The sequence below is a fragment of the Varanus komodoensis genome, unplaced genomic scaffold (assembly GCF_004798865.1).
Source record: "Varanus komodoensis strain SLA01 unplaced genomic scaffold, ASM479886v1 scaffold9, whole genome shotgun sequence".
In the NCBI taxonomy this organism is placed as follows: domain Eukaryota; kingdom Metazoa; phylum Chordata; class Lepidosauria; order Squamata; family Varanidae; genus Varanus; species Varanus komodoensis.
Window position 1 is genome coordinate 10,878,531 of NW_025336598.1, and position 19,095 is coordinate 10,897,625.

Sequence of the window (19,095 nt, forward strand, 5' to 3'; positions counted from 1 at the left end):
CACACATGTGCCACCGGCCTCCCCAGCCACTCCTCAATGTTGCCCCCGGAGTGGAAAATGCTGTCCATTCCTCACTAGTAGCTATGCGTTCTTCCAAAAGCCCAGAAAATTCTTTAGCTCTCCACATTCCATTCTGGTCAGGTGCTTCAAAAGGGAGGCTTGAGGGCAAGGTGGGGGGAAAATTTTAATTGATTTAAAATGACAATTCTTAGAGCTTTTGTACTTTAGCATACATTGTCTTTGACAAGCTGCTTTGTAATTTCATGGTGACAGTTAAATTGAGGCACAGTGTTACCTTAGTTACGCAGTTTACTTCAAACAATAACAGCTTAAATCACAGCATGATGATATGACAGCAGGCAAGGCACCATGAAGTGACCTTCTGGACGTAAATGCAGATCAAATAGGGGTGGAGGGATGCATGCAGAAAGCAATTGTCAGCAAAAGGAGGCACAGATATTTTCTTGGGAAGTAATGGTGAACATAATATGAATCTTCATGGTTCATATTGGAATAAACATGGTTTGATCCAAAGAGTCATTCACTGAAGAAAAATGGCCACTGCTGGACAAACATACAAGAGCTTGGAGAAGAGTTCACACCAGGCAAGAATTAGTTGGTTCAGTCTAGGATGGGCTGTATCTAAGAATTAGTTCAAGCTCCTGTGTAAGTGAAGAAGCACCTCTGAATTTAGTTTAATTTGTATCACATAGCCTTGGTGCACAGGATGACTGTAAACCATTTTTCTATGAGTAGAAAAACACCTTTGGGGCCAAGCCAATCTCTTATTTCAAGCCAGTGTTTTGGCTTTTGATTTCTTGTCTCTGACTGTGCTGCTGTTAAATGCAAAGTTGGCAAATAATAAAAGTGCTGTCAGTTGTGATCTGCTCCTTGAAGGAGCAAACCACTCTGGTGGCTGTTAACAAGGCCACCAGATGAGAGAAATGGTGGATGTGTGAAATGGTCTGGTTCCCTGTGAAATGCCCAACTTAGCATCAGCTTCAGAGTGGAGGCCCTTGGAAGTTAATGACAGACATCTAGTGATTCTGCTTTATCCTGTTTTAAACATTGATTTGGTTATAATGTGCCAGTTGGTTCTAACAAATTAACTTGCATTTTTGAATGAACAAGGGCCAATGCTTTTGTTGGTTTATTATTTTTCCCTGACTCATTCACTTTGATTTGTCCTATCAGAACCATGAGTTCACCATGGCTTATTTATGTCAACATGGGTGGCAGTGTTGCCCATGGGCTGTTTTAAGGTGTGGATGGTTTGTTAACCATGCCAATAACCTAGTCCCATGGATTCAGACAACATGAAAAGTCATGCTGACTGCCTGCTGTGCATTGACTATTGAAATGACCATTGGTATGTGCTGCAAGGCACTGTGACATAATCCACCACAGGCCAGGTTGGCTGGGGCCGATGGGAATTGAAGTCAGAAACATCTGGTTGGCACCAGATTGGGAGAGACTGTTATAGGGATAACTACAATGTATGTCTCTTCCTATCTCATGATTCTGTAGAGTTGAAAGATTTGCCCTCATACTAGGAAAAAGGCAAAGAATTTTACCCAATAGGAAGTAAGAATTGCCTGATGCAGGATTCTATAAAGGAAGAAGCTCATATTGCAAATATACATTGGCTACTGGAGTGTACCAAAGAATTTTAGAAGATCAGTCCATGTTTTACAGACTATAGTGAAGCCTTTGACTGTGTGGATCATAAGAAGTTGAGGATGTACCTGAAAGAAAAGTGTGTGCCTCAGCACTTGATTGTCCTGGTGCATAACTTTTAGGACAAGAAGCTACTTTTAGGACAGAATATGGAGAAACAGAAAAGCTTTCTATAAGCAAAGGCATCACACAAGAATGCATTTTATCCCCATCTGTTCAGTTTGTATGCAGAACATATGAGGAAATTAGGATCATAGGAAGGAAAAATGAAAATTAGCACAAGATAATTAATATTTTAAGATATGCACACTATATAATATTATTGGCAGAAAGCAGCAACTCCTGATGAAAGTAAAGGAAGAAAGTGTAAAAATAGGACTGCAGCTGAATTTGAAGAAAACAAAAATCATGACTACAGAAGGATTACATGACTTTAATATCAACAAAGAAGGAATTGAAATTATGAAAGATTTTACATACCTTGGCTCAATCACCAATTCAAAGGGAGACTAAAGCCAAGAAATTAAAAGTCTGAGACACTTGAAAGGACAGCAGTGAAGGAACTAGAGAAAATAATTAAGTGAAGGCCGTTTCACTAGAGAGTAAGGCCAAGATCATTCACACTACTGTATTCCCAATCACTAATGTATGGGTATAAAAAGTGGGCAGTGAAGAAAGCCATTGGCAAGAAAACTGATGCACAGAAACATGGTTCTGAAGGAGAGCTGTGCGAATACCTAAAAGACCATCAAGTGGGTTTTAGATCAAATCAAGCCAGAACTTGCCCTGGAGGGAAACATGATGACACTGAGACTGTGGTACTTTGGGCCCAAGAAGGCAAGACTTACTGAACAGAACAATAATGCTAGAGAAAGTCAAAGGCAGAAGAAGAGGTATGAGATGGATTGATTCCATAAAGGAAACTATAGGCTGGAGCTCAGAAGAGCTGAGCAGGGATTTCTAGGAAAAGACAATTTGAGGGGAAACCATTCACAGGTTTGCCATAAGTCAGCAATGACCTGATAGCATTTAATGGCAGCACACTGGGTTTTAAAAATAAATGAATCCAAAGAACTCAGGAGCTTCAAATCTGTTCCTCTTTCTGTTATGGAGGTCATCCACATTCTATGTACTCCAGAAACACCATAGGATTCAGAGAACAAAGAAAGGAACCTCCAGTAGTCACATCTCTCCATGAAATAGGTCTCTATATGAAGATATCATGGCATTTTGTTTTTTCAAAGAATTTACACTATAGCTACAAGAACCAGAGAACATACTTTTTAACCATAGAAATTAATCTGATTGATTCACATGCCAAATTCCATAACTTGCAATAAATTTGTGTGACTGGCAACATATTTTTAATTTTCCCCTGTAACAGTAATGCCTTTTTTCATGAGAAGAGAACAAAAACTCAGACTCTTGCCCAGATGTGCCAGCCAGAAATGGGTTAAAGTCTGTTAACAGGTATTTTTCAATTTTCCAGACATAGAAAGCATAACAAAACTAAAAGGGAGACCAATTTGCCACAATTATAGTTATAAACTATACTTTAAATGCCTTCTGCTGTGTCTGTGTTAAGGGTATTTTTGTATCTCGTAAGCTGGATGTGCAACAAAATCCAAGCATGCCAATACCTTCCACTTTTTTCTCAGTAGCCCTGCCTTGGTCAAGTCCTGTGAGTACTCACTGCTTGAGTTTACAAGCAGGTGGAGCAATTTCCCCCATATATCATTTCTATATCCAGCCAGATATCTGAGAAATCATTCAGGGCCAGAGAGCCAACAATTTTGCCTCATTTTGCATATATTGGCCTTTCAGCAGATACTTGGTCCTTGCTTTCAGAGGAGATGGTAAACCCATAAAATCATGAAAATGAACACCAATAATACATAGAGAGAGTTCCATGCAAGTCTGCCTCTGCTGTTGTTTTCACACAAGTACTTTGATTTCAGCATGTGCAATTCTAGACTTCAATTTAATTTCCCATTTGACCTTACATTAGTAAGTAATGATTTTAAGCCTCTCCCAAGGAGAATTTTCTTCCCCCACAGACTTGTTCTGGTACTATTTATTACTTCAGCATGTATGTTGCTCAGTGGTATTTTAAAAAAATGCAGTAGTTCCACCACAACATGTGAGCTGCAACATCCATCCACTTTCTGTTTCAAAGCCCCTCCCATTTGCATTAAGTAAAAGTTTCAAGCAGTGAGGTGGTTTCTGTGAATCCTATGCTAATGCTTTTCCAGAAAATGTTTTCTTTGCTTCCTAAATTATTGATTGGACTATTAAAGGTCTGAAATAAAACTTTAATTAGTCAATAGAAGCTTTGCAAAGTAAGGCCTGCTTGAATCATGTGAATGTAACAGAGGAGAGATACCCATCAGATAATCGTCCTTGCAGGCAAGGAAAATGAAAAACACCCTTCCCAACTGCAAGAAAATGAACATCTGTTGTATATTTGTATTGCTTTGGTAAATATACTTTTTAGTTGTCTGGGGATGATGCATTTATAAAGTGCAATAAATGATCATCTGCCCCATTTGCTTTGATGCATACTTGTGTTTTTATGTTTTGCATTTACTATTGGCGCACACCGTCACGGTCTTATGACTCATGGCTGATACATTCAGATTATCAAATGATTACATTTATCAAAACACTCAGACTTCCAAAGTCCAGCCTTGATTTATTTATTTCCTTGACTTCCTAGATTTATTTATTCACACCTTGTTTTATAATTTTGTAAAAACCCTTTCTTGTTTCAAAGGAAGGGCTTTAAGAGACCCAGGCTAATTTAGGAGAGACACAGCTAAGAGAACTGAAGAGAGATGGTTCCAATCTTACATCAAGCTACATTGTTAAAAGAACTGCTTGTGCAAGTGGTGTAGGTGTATAAGAAACTAAAACTCATGCAAAATTGGCAAACATGACACTTTGTTGCGTAAAGAAAAGGACGGGGGTTTTTCTCAGTGCCATTCAATGTGCTTAATCTGACTAGACTGGCAGCTGAACCTTATTCCAGTGCATTTGACGTGGCAACATCCTTCACTGCACCTGAGGAGAGCAGTTCAGTTTGGCACGTGCAGATCAAGCCACAGCTCTGTCCCGGAAAACCTTGCCACCATTCCCTACTGTTCACCCCTGAACCACCACCTTACTGTGCCTAGTAATTTTATATATTCACTGAAAGTGCGGTCCAGCGGGGATGCCTATAAGCCTCTGAAAATTAACTAGTAATCCAGTGCAGGGTGGGAGAACCAGGAAGGCAGTCTTTGCCTCCCTGCTCCTACTGTCCTGCAAGGCAGCTGGATGTCTAGCTGTCGTGCTTTGGATGAGGAGGGAGGGAGGCTGGTACACTCTGTCCTGGAGGTTCCAGTCTTCTTCCCTTCCTGCCCTCGGGAATGCCCTGCTTGCCCCTTCTCCAACGTTGCTTTTTCTGACCTTGTAGAAGTACCCAGCATGGTTCAGTATCAGCTGCGAAGAGGGAATAGATCGGAGCATTGTCCAGACAGCCATAAGATTGCTCTGTGAAAGTATTTTATCTTGTTCCTCAGCAGAAATATTCCCTGGAAAAGGAAATCAAGGCAGTCTTTGCCTGCATGACTGTTGTCTAAAAAGACCTAGTGCACAAAGGTTGGGCAGGCATGATGCTACACAATCAAGGAATAAAGTGAGGATAGCTCCAGGAAGGGGATGGGTGTAAAGCAAGTTTGCTTGCCTCTCGCTTGTCATCTACTACTTTCCACAAAGGAGCTATTGTTTCCAGTCATCCTTGGCTGGGTGGTTGACTAACATATCCAGTTCGCTCTTTTATAGTATTTGATTTTCCTTCATTCTCTTTGTTAAGCATGCCCTGCCCTTTTCAGCTGGGCTTTTGCTAGGAGTCCATCCCCTGGCTAATTCTTGAAGGCCTCAAAGTTCACCAGGTTTCTCACAGTTCCCTGCAGTGCCTCTCTAAGGGCCAACTGAAGGTGCCTCAGGTTAAGGGGAAGATGGTGCCCTTAATAGACAACCGCCAACAAAAGTAGCAGTTCAGGCAAAGGAGGAGAAGTCACCGTAGGAGGGTGGGACTGGCTGGGGAGGGGTACAGGAAGAATAATCAGAAAAGAGGGCCCAGGGGGACCGCCACTGCTACTGAAAGACCTCACCATAACAGTAGCTTGTTTGCACTTAAAACTGTAGCCTAAAGATAAGTGGTCTTCTTAGATTCTCTCTCTCTCTCTCTCCCTCCCTCCCTCTCTCTCAAGACCATCTGACCATGGATGTTCCATTCTGAACCAAGATATCCAGCATGAAGATGCCAACACCTCTCCTTCATGCAATTCACACATGGACTGTTTGTGAGTAAATTAAACTTTTTAACCATTTATTGAAAGCCTCCAAGTGTGGATTCCAACAGATTCAGGGGCAAGCAACAGCCTCTTTGCTACATCCACTGTTTAATGTGTACTTCTGTAGAACCTATATATAACCAAGTATATAACAGGTTCCCAACAGCTGTGACTGTAAATCTGTCAGGCAAACTTGGTCATGAGGGCCCCACCAAAATGCATCTTGATATTCAATGGACGGGTTCCTGACCTGTTGGTTACTAGACACTTTTCTGTCCGATGGAGAAAAACCGATGGTTGGTAACTGATGGTTGGTTACCAAGGCACTTTTCATCTTCTTCCTCTGAAGCTTCAGCCACCATGTTGGTACACTAAACATGCCTGAGTCCTTGGCCTAGGAGTAGTAGCTGTTTACCCCAAAAGATATCTTTTTGGGTAGATGTTCCTTCCTTGTTGCCATGGCAGCTACTAATTCAGTTCTCCTTGGCTGTCTGAAAAACTGGCTAATCCTGTGACCTTTTCTACAGATTGGATCACCCGCAGTGAGGGCAGACAGTTTGCAGAAGGATGGTATCCTTCACTCTTTAGGGAATGCCAATTCCTGCTGGGCTCCTGCCCCATTTCTAATTATTTCTCTGGTGCTACATCTTGAGGGGAATGCCAATTAATTTTCCAGATAGATTCTAGCTTTATAAGACAAAGGCAAAACGATCCAACATTTCCCCCCTTAAGGGAAATTTCCCTTATAGGCATAAAAATGTTTTAATAAATAAATAAATAAATAAATAAATTTCTCTCTCCCTGGACTCTTCAACATTGTCTTCAATGCCATGTCCTTGAGCAGGAAAACATTGCTGGTTAGGGATTTTCAGAACAAACCAAATGCTGACTGCATCATGGGGCAATTGAGTTTTACTGAAGTATGTTGTTCTGAAACTCCACTTACTTCAACGTTTATATGTTAAGAACTTGCTCTGAAACACATGGCAAAATGGGTACTACATGTTCTCTAACTTATGGACTTTCTACATGAGGTTTTAACCCACTACTTTTCCAAGCTTTCTGCTTCTAGTTTTTATTGTGGGACAAGATGGTTTTCTCCTGGTGCTTTTCTTTCGCCACAATTTTATATGTTTCACTGCACAACCACAAAGTGGAGTTATGGTATAGTAGACTTGTGCAAAAACATGAGGATTTCATCTTACCATTCCCAAACAATGCCTGAGGCTCGGAAGATCACAACATTATGTAAAACATCCACAAATGACTGAGTGAGGAATCTCTCTCACACACAATAAATGCCTTGAGTAGAAAGTATCTGTTTTTCCCAAATTTACTATAATTGTTCATTCTTCCTGGTGAGATGTGCACAATTTATTTATTAAATTTGTATCCTGCCTTTCCACCAAAATTGGTGATAGAGGCTAGCAATAATACATGCATATGAAAAACAAAATATAGATTAAATGCAAGATGAATCAGATCAATTAAAGGCACACCAGTATAAGAAAAAACAGCACCCAGCCAGTTAAAAAAGCTACAGGCCTCATGAAGTTTGCATCCTCTGCAGTGCAGGCCTGAGGGACACTGTGCTGTGTCTAGTTCTTGGGGAAGTGTTGGGGCAAGAGCTGCACCAAAGTCTTTCCTCCAATTTCCTGAAGTTTTTTTATTCTTCATGGGAGCTTCCTGAAATCCTTAGCTTTTCATTTAGGAACACAACTGCATATACAACAAATTTCTAGCCCATAGGGTTGCAAAACTATAACCAAAAATGTGTGGGAATGCCTGCTGAAATATTGCAAGTCAGTGGGATGGCAGACTAGATTTCTGGGCAGCCTTCAGAGGTGTTTTGATCACAACTCCCAGAATTCCCATCCAGCAGGGCCATTGAATGGGAATTCTGGGTGTAGCAGTTCAAATGTGCCTGGAAAGCAAAAGGTTGGGGAAGGCTGTTCTAGAGGCTGAGATGAGGATGCTATGTCTCATCTAATCTCTTGGACCTCCCCAGCAGGAAATACCAAAGAAATTATGCACACGCGTTGAATTGTAATAATTTCCACAATAGTTTGATCTTATTGTACAGGATATGGATTACCTTGCTTAATACACACATACCTTTTCTTTGTTTATTTATATCCTATATATATAGTGGTACCTTGGCTCACGAACTTAATCCATTCCAGGACTCTGGTCGTGACCCAAACTGGTCGTGAGCCAAGTTAAATTTCCCCATAAGGTTCAATGTAAATAAGGTTAATTCGTTCTGTAACCATTTTTTAAATCAGAAAAATGTGAAGCAAAGTGACAACAACAAAGATCGCGGCCATCTCCCCTCCCCACCGAGCACAAGTGCGGCCATCTCCCCCCCCGCCCCCGCAGCACAACCGAGATCGTGCCTGTTGTCCCTGCACATGCCCGTCATCCTGGTGTGCTGGGGGGTGGGGGGGAGAGATGGGCGGGATCGGGGGTGCACTGTGGGGGGGAAGAGATGGGTGCAAAAGACGCGCTGGGGGAGGGAGAGATGGGCGTGATCTCGGCCATCTCCCCCGCACCCCCAGCATGATCGCGGCCATCTCCCCACTCGGGGGTGGGGTGGGACGATGGCCGCTATCGTGCTGGTTGTGGGAGGGGAATGGCCGAGATTGCGCTTGTCTTTCCTGCAGCAGCGTGCCCGTGATCACGCACACCTTCCCTGCATGAAAGCAACTGCGATCGTGGCCATCTCTCCATTCGGGGGTGGGGGGGAGATGGCTGCAATCTTGGTCGCCACCCAATGCGGAGTTTGTGACCCACGTCAAAATTTTAATGACATTTTTGTCTGTGACCCGATTTGTTCATGAACCAAGGTGTTTGTGAGCTGAGGTACCACTTATCTATGTGTGTGTGTGTGCATCCCTTTGGAAAAAGTTGCTCAAAGTTGCCAACAAAGCATTTACAAAAAGAATCAAAGACACCTCCTACTCCAGTACTGAAACTACCTCAAAGAGCTCAGGGCGTAAGTAAACATAAAAAAGGCAAGAGAGCCAAACTTTAAATACATTCCAGAGCAACAGAATAATAGCTTGTTTAAAAAGAAGAGCAACACCAATGGAACACAAGTGAAGGGGAAGCTGACTCAGCCTCTTTGGGCAGGAGTTCCACAAATGGTGCGCTGCAGCAATGACAACCATCTCACACATTGACTGTTACCAATGGTGCCGAAGCTGCCAAGGGCGCATGGAAGAGAACCGCAGGATGGACAGGATGGGCAGCTTCATCTGAGAGGGAGATGGGTCTTCAAGTCTCTTGGCTGATTTAATGTACATTTGTAAAAACTTTTCAGCTAGAAAACTCAATAGTCTGCACAGGATCCTATCCAGAACAGGAGTGCAGAACCTTGGCACCAAGGGACATGTCCAGCCTTGGGGGTTCCAATCCAGCCCTTTCATTTTGGAACACCCCTTTTCTGTCAATTCTTCAGTGGGTTCCCAGCTTTTGCACTGTGTTCTCCCAATTCTAATAGGATGAATTCTCTCTTCTAGAACTTAGTTACTAGAATTAAAACACTCAAATATATGGTAGCAGTTTTGGTAGTTTGGCCTCACCCTTGCGCAGATTTGCTTTCAGCTTCACTTGCCACTTGAAAGCACCCCTGAAAACTTCTTCCTAATTGAATGTGGTGCTTGGGCGCAAGAGGTTTAACACCTCTGATCTTGAGTGTTGGGTCCTAGTGCAAGGCTCAGCAGTGACTCTGATCCCCCGCCATTGACTGATCTGGTAAGGCTGATGAGAATCTAGGTCCAGACATCTGAAGGGTCGCAAGTTACCCACTCCTGTCCGAGTGCATTATGCCTAGTGCAGCATGATTTGAAGCAAATGTACACTGAAGTATGTCCCATTGAGTCAAAGGGACTTAAAGCACAATCCTTAACAAATCTACTCAGGAATAAACCCCCAAAATGTACTATGGGATACTCCCAGGTAGGTTAATACTCACCCACACATGTGCTTTGGACTGCAGCTTGGTTTCTTGCCTGCAATTATTAACATTTCTGTAATGCAATTGCTCCCATTGCCTGAAGACTTTCAGTTATCCAGCATCTGCCCTTTTGTATTTCCTACCCTACCACCAAACCAGCTTATCAGCAGAATAACAGGAACAATATGTTTTCCGTGCACTTAATTAATTATGTTTTCATATTTGACATCAGATAAGTTAAACTGCAGTGAAAACAAAGAATTTTAAGTAGGGTGTTTTACAGAGTGTGATGGGGAAGGAAACCCTCTAGCAGTTTATTTAATGGGGTTTCAAATTCCTAATTTTGTTAAAATCCCACAGGAGCACAGCATAGAAGACTCTAATGCGAACCACCATGTAATTATGCCTAATAACTAATCTCTAGTGTGGGGAGGGGTTGTAGGAGAAGAAGTGTCGATCTAGCCAGCCCTCTTACACCTGCAAGGTTCCTTTCACTCAGAGCTAACAGGGTAATGACAGCGTGGTCTGAAATGAAAACATTAATTAATTCCTTGTAACAAAACACAAGGAAGAAACTCATCAATTAAGATATGCTATTGTGCACAAGTTAAATTATGTTTCATGCTGTCTTGCAGATGAAAGGTTCAGAAATCTCAACGAGTGACCGATGGCATTGCTGATGGGGACATTTCTTGCTCTTTGGTGGGAGATTTACAGAGCAATGGCTCTGCTGTTTCTGATCAACCTTCAGTAAATGTACTTAGAGATATAGGTACAAAATGAAAACTTTATCCTGGCTCTTATAGTGTTTCTTTTATGAAACAAGGACAACACATTGTTGTTGTTACATTTTCTGGCCTACAGATGCAATAGTTTATAGCTTTACAAATGGAAGCTGCAGCAACCGATCCCTGGAGTCAGCCCTTCTTTTCAGGTGGGCAGCTACCTTTCTAGGTGAGGCTTTTTGGAGGCGGAAAATGAACATAGTGCCAGCCGATATCCCCCTCCCCCCGGCCCCGGCAATTCCAACCTTGGAGCACATTTCCAAGACTCCACTGGGAGTCCACTTTCTCCCAAGGTTGGTTAGGCTCTGTCTAACCAGTCACAGGACTAAGCCCTTAAATGTACTTGTTAACACCTCCTTGTACATCCCTCTGCCTAGTCTCGTTCCTCAGTTTCTGAATTTCCTTCCTGTTGGACAATCGACAGACAATCATTTATTGGTTGTTATATAAAGGACTAAATCAGCAGTTAGAATCTGCCTCTGGAAAGTAATTTGTATTTTTATAAACAAGTTGCTTGGTTGAATTGCCTAGAAATCCTGCAAAGGTCTCATGCTGCACGCCATATCCAGGTGGCTTGACAGCCAGCTAACTGTGGCAGGCACAGTGGTGTTTCAGTTCCTCTAGGGCTGGTTTTGTCCTTGGCCATCAAGTACTCAGTAAAGGAAAATTAAAAAGCCACTATATTTTTAGGCTAGCCTTTTCCCTGATCATTTTATGTTATCTCTTTATTTCAACCTTTAGCAACAAACTTACATTATTCATATTAATACATTGCAGAATAAACAAATGCTTACTTCCCATGCAGACAAACATGCACAATTCTCTCTTGCAGAGCGGCTAAAGAACACAACTGAAACTCCAGGTTAGAGCAAGGAAAGGCCAAGGGGTGCCGTCTAACTCTAGCGCACAATGCAAAGTTGTAATAGGTGGCCATGTTAGTATACAGGCTGCCTTTTTCAAGATTGCCCAGACAATTATACCATGATTGTGAACATGAAGAAACCACCCTTTGTCAGGGAAGGCCTTGAGTGGGCAGACTTTTGGCACCTATTTCGTATGAGGCTTTTGCTATGCATATGCCCTGCCTTATTCACTGGATCTTTCAGAGGGTTCTGTTACCCTCTGCTCTTAAGCCCAGTTGCACCTTTCAGATGGAGGCTGTGATGGCTTGTCATGTCACAGATTAAGAGCAATTCCCTCCACAAGAAACATCCAGGGGCAAACACACAGCTCTGGAGCAGGGCACCCATTCGCCTCATGCTGCTACAGGGGGACAGCAACTGAGCAAGTTCCTGCAAGGGACCCTCCCTGGGCAGAAGCCCTCCAGTTCCCTGTTGCAGTTGGTCAGCCATGCCATCATCCAGGATATGGCAAGCTGTGAGGAGCGCAAACAGGGCAATTCCCCATCCCAGTTTTCCATCCGTGCAGCTTCCCAGGACTGATACTGGAGCTCTGTTTCTGACCTTGGACCTGGGAATCTGCCGTATGCTTTGGAAAACTAGACACTTTTTAGGGGGTCATGGGATCGTTCTCCAAGCTGTAGGATTGTGTGTGTGTGTGTGTAGATTTTTGGTTTGGTCCCCTTTGGGTTTAAATATATCCTGTACTTACGATACTTAAGCGTATTGATACCTCCTCATTGTTTGTCAGTGCCCCTCACCCTGTTTGACATCAAATATGCTGCCACTTGCCACCTTAGTTTGCTGTCAGAGGGAATTATGATAAAACATTTTTAATGCATAAGTTTGCTGTCAGAGGGAATTATGATAAAGCATTTTAATGGGGTAGATAAAACCTTTTGCAAACCAGCTTCTTCAGCTTGCTTCAGAGAGAAGATTGAAGCTAATTGCCTAAAGCAGTTAGCACATACTACATAGTAAGGACAGCTTTCCTTGTGGAAAGGTGCTTGGCCTGCCAAATATAAAAATATGTATGTTGGAAAGATGCAATTGACTGCAAATGTTGGAGGTGTGCATTATCTCTTCTTATTTTGGGGCAGTACCCTGCAAGTTAGTAATGGTCAGATCCTACTGAAAGCAATGTAATGAAACTGCAGCTGGTCTACATGTACAACAGAATGAGGAGGAAGAACAGATGATACCAGTTTAGGCTGCAAGTGGGGAATATAATGTCAAATACATCTCCCATAAAAAATTGTGCAAGTAGAAAACCAGTGCATGAGAAAGATTTTGGGCTAGCCAAGAAGTGGTTACATATATGAGGATGCAAAATGGGTACAGTCCATTCTGCTTCTGCATTTACCTGCGTTATAGGCAGGATCTATGTCCAGAACTGATTGCAGGGCAACTTAGTAATGGCTGACATTTCAAGGTAGATTCTAGCCACATTCTTATAGTGATAGATCAAACTGCACATCCTCTCCTCTGGGCCACGTGAAGTATGAAACAGCTTCTGACTGAGGATCAATCCAGATTAAAAGAACAGTGATGCGATATTTCATTATTTTTTCAGCTGAAATGGTACAGTCGCAGAAGGGCACTGGATGCTCTTCATCACTTTCTCCTACATCCTAAAAATTCCCTACATTTGTAAAGCTAGCAGGTCGATGGGCGGGGGAGCAATTTGCCATGCTTATCAATCTGTCACCAACAGTGTTTGTCTTGTCACCTTAGCATGGCGTGTGTGTTTGCATGAATGAAGCAGGGAAAGAGCAATTTCTTGCTTCAGCCCTGTCACGTTAATTTCACTGGATGGTGAGGTATGTGTGTGCTCGTGCATTTTCTGACTATTTAGATCACCTCTCATAAATATCCTTGGCTTCATGAAATCTTTCTCAAAATATCATGCTGTATCTGCCTCTGTAGCACAAGGTTTCTTGTTCGTATTTTATTCTTTTATAAGTGGGGATGTTTGAATGCCCCATGTGGTGTAGTGGTTAAGAGCATGGGACTGGGACTCAGACGACCTGGGTTCTAGTCCCCGCTCAGCCATGGAGCCAACTGGGTGACTTTGGGCCAGTCACAGACTCTCAGCCCAACCTACCTCACAGAGTTGTTGTGGGGATAAGATGGAGGAGAATGGTATAAGCTGCCTTGAGCCCTTTGTAGGAGAAAGGCAGGATATAAATCCAAAAATAAATAAAAATAAATACATATAAAATTCTTTTCCTTTGAGGGCCTTCAATGGTGAAGACTGCTAACCCACATATAGGAAATGTTTGCAATTAAAAAATTGCCAAATACAAAGTCTATTAATATGACACAGCACTGCGCAAGTATAACCCTATCAATTCTTAGAGACCTTGTTTTTCTGTTGGAGTAGCTGGGATAACCATTTAGTCCTGCTTGTTCACATCCTGTAGCAAAGTGTAGGACAAATGTATACCTCATGGAACATCCTTGACCAAAGTAATGCAAGCTATTACAAACTTAATGGATCTTGAATAGCACAGCAAGCAAATAAGTCTTTAGGAAAAAATGTAACAGGGAAGACTAGGGAGGTGTCTGGCAGCCAAGTAGAAAAGGCATAAGTATGAACCTCTTTCTCATGGAGCATCCTTACATCACAGAAACCTGCTCCTGTTAAACTGTTAATTATGTAGCATAGGGCTACATGTGACAATTTTCTTTACTTTCATGTAAAGAAAGCACTGATTTGGATTGGGACTATGACGCTCAAGGAGGAAAGGGTTAAAGTTTTATCACCCCAAAGGGGTGTGTGTGTGTGGAATGTGCCATTCACTTCTCTGGAGACTTGTTGCCTTTTAGCAAGATCATAGCCCTGGGGTGAAGCACTTGATTTATTTATTCAAAACATTTGTATGCTGCCCAATTGTGCCACAGCACATCCTAGCAGCTCACAACCCCAAGATAACATCACACTCCCCCACCCCCAGCTCCGGCCATCCCCCACATCTCCAGGTAAGGCTGGGGACCCTCAGTCTAAAACCTGCTCAGGGTCAACAGGACTGGACCAGATAGACCAAGAACATGACTTGGTATAAGGCAGTTTTCTATTTTCCTATCATGCACAGCTACATGTTTTGGAATTATCTTGCTGAGCAGTTAGTTCCCAAGATTTCTTCTTACAAGCAAATGGCAGTATGAACATTAGTCTTTCATTTTAACCTTGCAGATGTAATGTTTACCTGATTCTATATGATGGTAGTTTAGGCAATGCCTAGGCAACCCAGTGCCCTTCAGAAGGGGCTACTACTGCTAGCAGCCCCAGACAGCATGGCCAATGGTCAAGGATTATGGGAGTTGTAGCCCAAACCATCTTGAAGGCACCACACTAAATCCAAGGACTTTGCTCCTAAATATATGTTCAAAGGATTGAAGCTCCTTCACTTAAGTCCTGTTGCCACTGCTCTGTAGTTTAGTTTAGCTAATTTGTATTGTTAAGTATTGTTGTTAACTGCTTGGAATTTCAGGAAAGTGGCATAGCTGTTTTAAAGTAAAATCCCATGCCCCTTTAATAAAGTCCTACAACTCCTAGTGTTTCCTAGTGAGGCATCCCCTTTGTCGCCAGTGTGAGTGCTTCTCCAAGGTGTAAGAGCAACCTTGGAGAGTGGCTTTTGGATACATTCCAGGGCTTCTAGAGGGAGGAGCACTTCCAGGAAGAATGTAGCTCCCAATCTGAAATGCTGCACTTAGATGGCTGAAATGGGCTAGCTAAGTGCTTTGCAGAAAAAGAGGAATGTGGAAGTGACCTTTGGCTCCATGCTTCTCTAACCCTGCATAGAATAACTATACCCCTCCAATTTTTATGGCTTATCAGCATCCCTGCAGGATCGTATGCTAATGCTCATGTTTATGAGTAACATCCAGTGGTATCCCAACACTAGCACCTCTGATACTCTGCTAGTGCACTGCAGTGCTTGTGCAGTGTAACTAGCACATCTGGCAAAAGTGTTAATTTGCTGCCCAAATGCAATACTTCATTATTCTGTCAATTAAATATGTACCCATTTTCATCTCTGCCTTCCTTTCGTAGCTTCATGTGATGCTTAGATTCACCCATACTTGCATGTCTGTGCAACTCATCTTCATTCTTCAAAATTGTGAGAGTTTCTTCCTTCAGTATATAGCATCAGTCTGGACCCTAATTTCCTGAAGGGCTCCTCTTTGGAGCCAGCACACAGAGTAGCACCAACTGAATGCCAGTGGGTGAACATATAGTTGTCTGATCTGTTCTGCGTACCCAGAATGTATGGGGACATCACCAACAATTTCAGTAAGTGATGTGAAGCCTGAAGAGTGTTAGGGCTGGAAACTCATTCAGTTGTGAGGAGCTGTCTAGGAAGAGGGCAAAAATAACTCCTGGACCAAATGGGATAAGTGAGATAATATAACTAGTTTATGATTGGTATCCCGTTATCAGGGACATAAAAGGAAGCTTCCTTTCCCTCGCTCGCAAAGCAAGTTCACTAGGAAAGGACCCCTTTCAGAGATTCTGCTAGGGAGAGAAGCAGGACAAGCATTTCAGGACATGGTCCAAATTTATCTTGATTGTGAAGCCTGCATTTTGTTATTGCGTGAAATCAAGTTAAAACTGACTTACAGTGACCCTGAGGATGAATGCCTTTCCAATACTCTTGATAGCCCTGCTAGCTCTTGGAAACTCCAGGCTGTGGCTTCCCTTATGGAACTGATAATCTCATAGCTGGTCTTTTGCATAGATCCCCACTGAAGCCTGCCTTGCCTGTATGGGAGAGGGATGAGGACTGTAGGGAGCTGCATGTGGCCCCTGAGCCTTGCTCTGTGATCCCAGTGATGGGCATGATGAGGGTGAGCTCTCCTGAGGCCATCGTCCTGCCCCACTCTCTTCCTGAGCCTCAGGCTGGCAGCCTCCAGAGAGCTTGCCTCAGCATGGCCTGCCTCACTGCAGCGGACAAGCTCCTCAGGGGAGGAGCTGAGTGCTTTTGTGCTCATCAGCAGAAGCGGAGTGGGGCATGCTGGGGAGAGTTGGTTGGCTCGAGTTCAAGAAGCTCAGCACACCAGTTCCAAGAAGGAAGGCAGGATCAGAGGGCTCACCCTGGAGGGCTTCTGGGTGGGAGAAACAGGGAAGAAAGAGATGGGCCTCCCCAGAGGAGTGATCATGGTACCTGGGCTGTGGCTGGAGAAGGAGCTGCCCATGATCTCTGCAGGACTTTTTCATTCATTGTGCAGTCCCCGGTTCTGTGTTGAAGTCCTCATGTGGCCCATGAGGTACAAAAAGTTGAAGTGCCCTGGTCTAGATGTCTGAAAATAAGCATCCAGGGCAGCCTTTCTCAACTGGGATTCCCCAGAACCCTCATGTTCCATGAAAGTTTGCTGGGGGTTCCGTGAGAGATCCTGGAGGAAAAAAGTAAACATCACATTTTCACATTTATACATGTGTGTTCATAAACTTACCTAATGCAACCACACATGAATTATTGCCTGGTTGCCTAGAAGAAGGGAAGGGCCCAGGACAAGTCACCATCTACAAGGGGAGGGGAGGGGAGGGGAGGGGTGGGGAGCGTGTTTGCCTCCAGCTCATGGAGAGCAGCACAGCAGTAATTCTGTGTGCCCAGCATTGCATGGCCAGCAAAAGCCCTTTTTCATGTCGTTGTCACATTGGAGACACCATCTGCAATTTACAAATGCCCACTGAGGTGAAGGGACAAGTAGGCTTGGTATGAGCCCTTTCCTTTTGGAATCCATCCCTACAGCATCCACAAACTTCCTCTCATGCTTGGCCTGGTCGTGCAAAGTCAGCCAAGCCAAGAGGAAGCCTGAGGACCCTCACAGAGCCCGGGCTGCACAACCGGCAACCTTTCCTATCCAGTGTAGCTGCCCGAGCAGCAGCTGTAGGACATGGGCAAGAGGTGCTGCGAACTGGTGAACCAGGCGCCATTCCTGGCAACCCACCTTCTTCCCCTGCAGTGCAGCTGGCGTGGCAGTGCCAGTGCCAGGCACAGCAGAGGGGCGCTCTGAGTGAGCACACCCGACACTATTCTCCCCTCCACCCCACCAATGCAGCCAGCAGGTTCTCTGAGACATGAACATAATTTTAAGGGTTCCTCCAAGGTAAAAAGGTTGAGAACGGCTGGTCTGAAGAAAACACACCATGCAAGACAGAGCCGTGGGAGAAATTACCACCACCGAGCTTTGCTGATGTGCGCAAGTCTCCAGGTCCTGAGGCTTACATGCATCTGAGGAGGAGGGCTGAAAAAGCACCCCAGACAAAACATGCAGAGCCAGAGCATGCTGAAGCCAAGACTGCCTCTGCAGCTCCTCCTGCCCTTTGCCCAAGTGGAAATACCTAGGATTGCATCGTACACCATGTTCTTAACCCTTCTGTTGAAATCAAGCTACAGTTACTGAAGTTGCTGAAATGGCTAATTTTGGCTGGATTGTATTCATAGTATTATTCTTATTCCAGAAATACACTTTGAAAAACGCCAGCAGAAGACTCAGGTGCAAGGACCATAAACAATAGTTACTGTAATTTTCTGTACTGGAGATATTCCCATGCAAATTACCAGTTTTCAAAACAGTTTTCTGAAACTTCGTGTGTTTGTTCCACAGTCCTTTAGAAAATACTGCTATCTTGTGGTAAAAGTGAGAAGTGCAACTTGGAAATTGTGTAGGGAACAGAAAGTACAATAATTGGATCTAACCAAGTTTGGGCAACCAAAGAGCTGGATCCTAGATAGGAATGGGGTCAGAAATGACAACATGAGATGTCTGCAGTGACCAGCACACCAGTATTTGGATTTTGTATCCTTGAGAGCTTTTAAATGATGTTTTTGCACTTCAGATAGCTCTGCATGGTTTGTGAGCCACGTGCAGTTGAGAATTGTTCTACTGCTTTCTCCAAGCTAGTCCCTCACACATGTGTTGGGTTGCATCAGTTGAGCTGCATCCCAGTCAACCAATGGCCATGATGGCTGGAAATTTTGGAAATTGTGGTCCAACACTACCAGGTTGGGAAGGCAGTGTTACAACAACCATATATATCCAAGCTCTTATATTTTCTAGCTGCTATATACAAGCTAGAACATTATATCTATAATTTATGAAACAATTGAAAGAATATGCATTTTAGCCTTCAAAAGCCATTTGCTAAAATTTCCAAGCACACTATTATAAAGAGAACAGGAACTTGAAAGATTGGCATTTACCTTAAATATGAAACATTAAACATAAGTGCACATATTTTCAATTTTGTTTAGTTCTGGCCGGTAGTGGATCATCATGCCACTTATTGTTGATTTGTGCTCATGTTGTGGGCTGCATTTACACAAAATCCTCCTGTAGGCTGCAATGCAGTGCCCTCCCTCTTAAAAGCATGCAAGCCTTCACATTTTGAGGCTTGTGTGCATCCAAGGCATGGAGCAAGGCAAGATAGC

At 43.4% G+C, this 19,095-nt stretch overlaps 1 long non-coding RNA gene across 1 annotated transcript in view; it reads left to right on the forward strand.

Annotated features, from left to right (window-relative positions):
• The window catches only part of LOC123017262, a 731,707-nt gene that overhangs the window by 688,299 nt on the left and 24,313 nt on the right, over nt 1–19,095 (forward strand). The gene's annotated exons all lie outside the window — the stretch shown is intronic.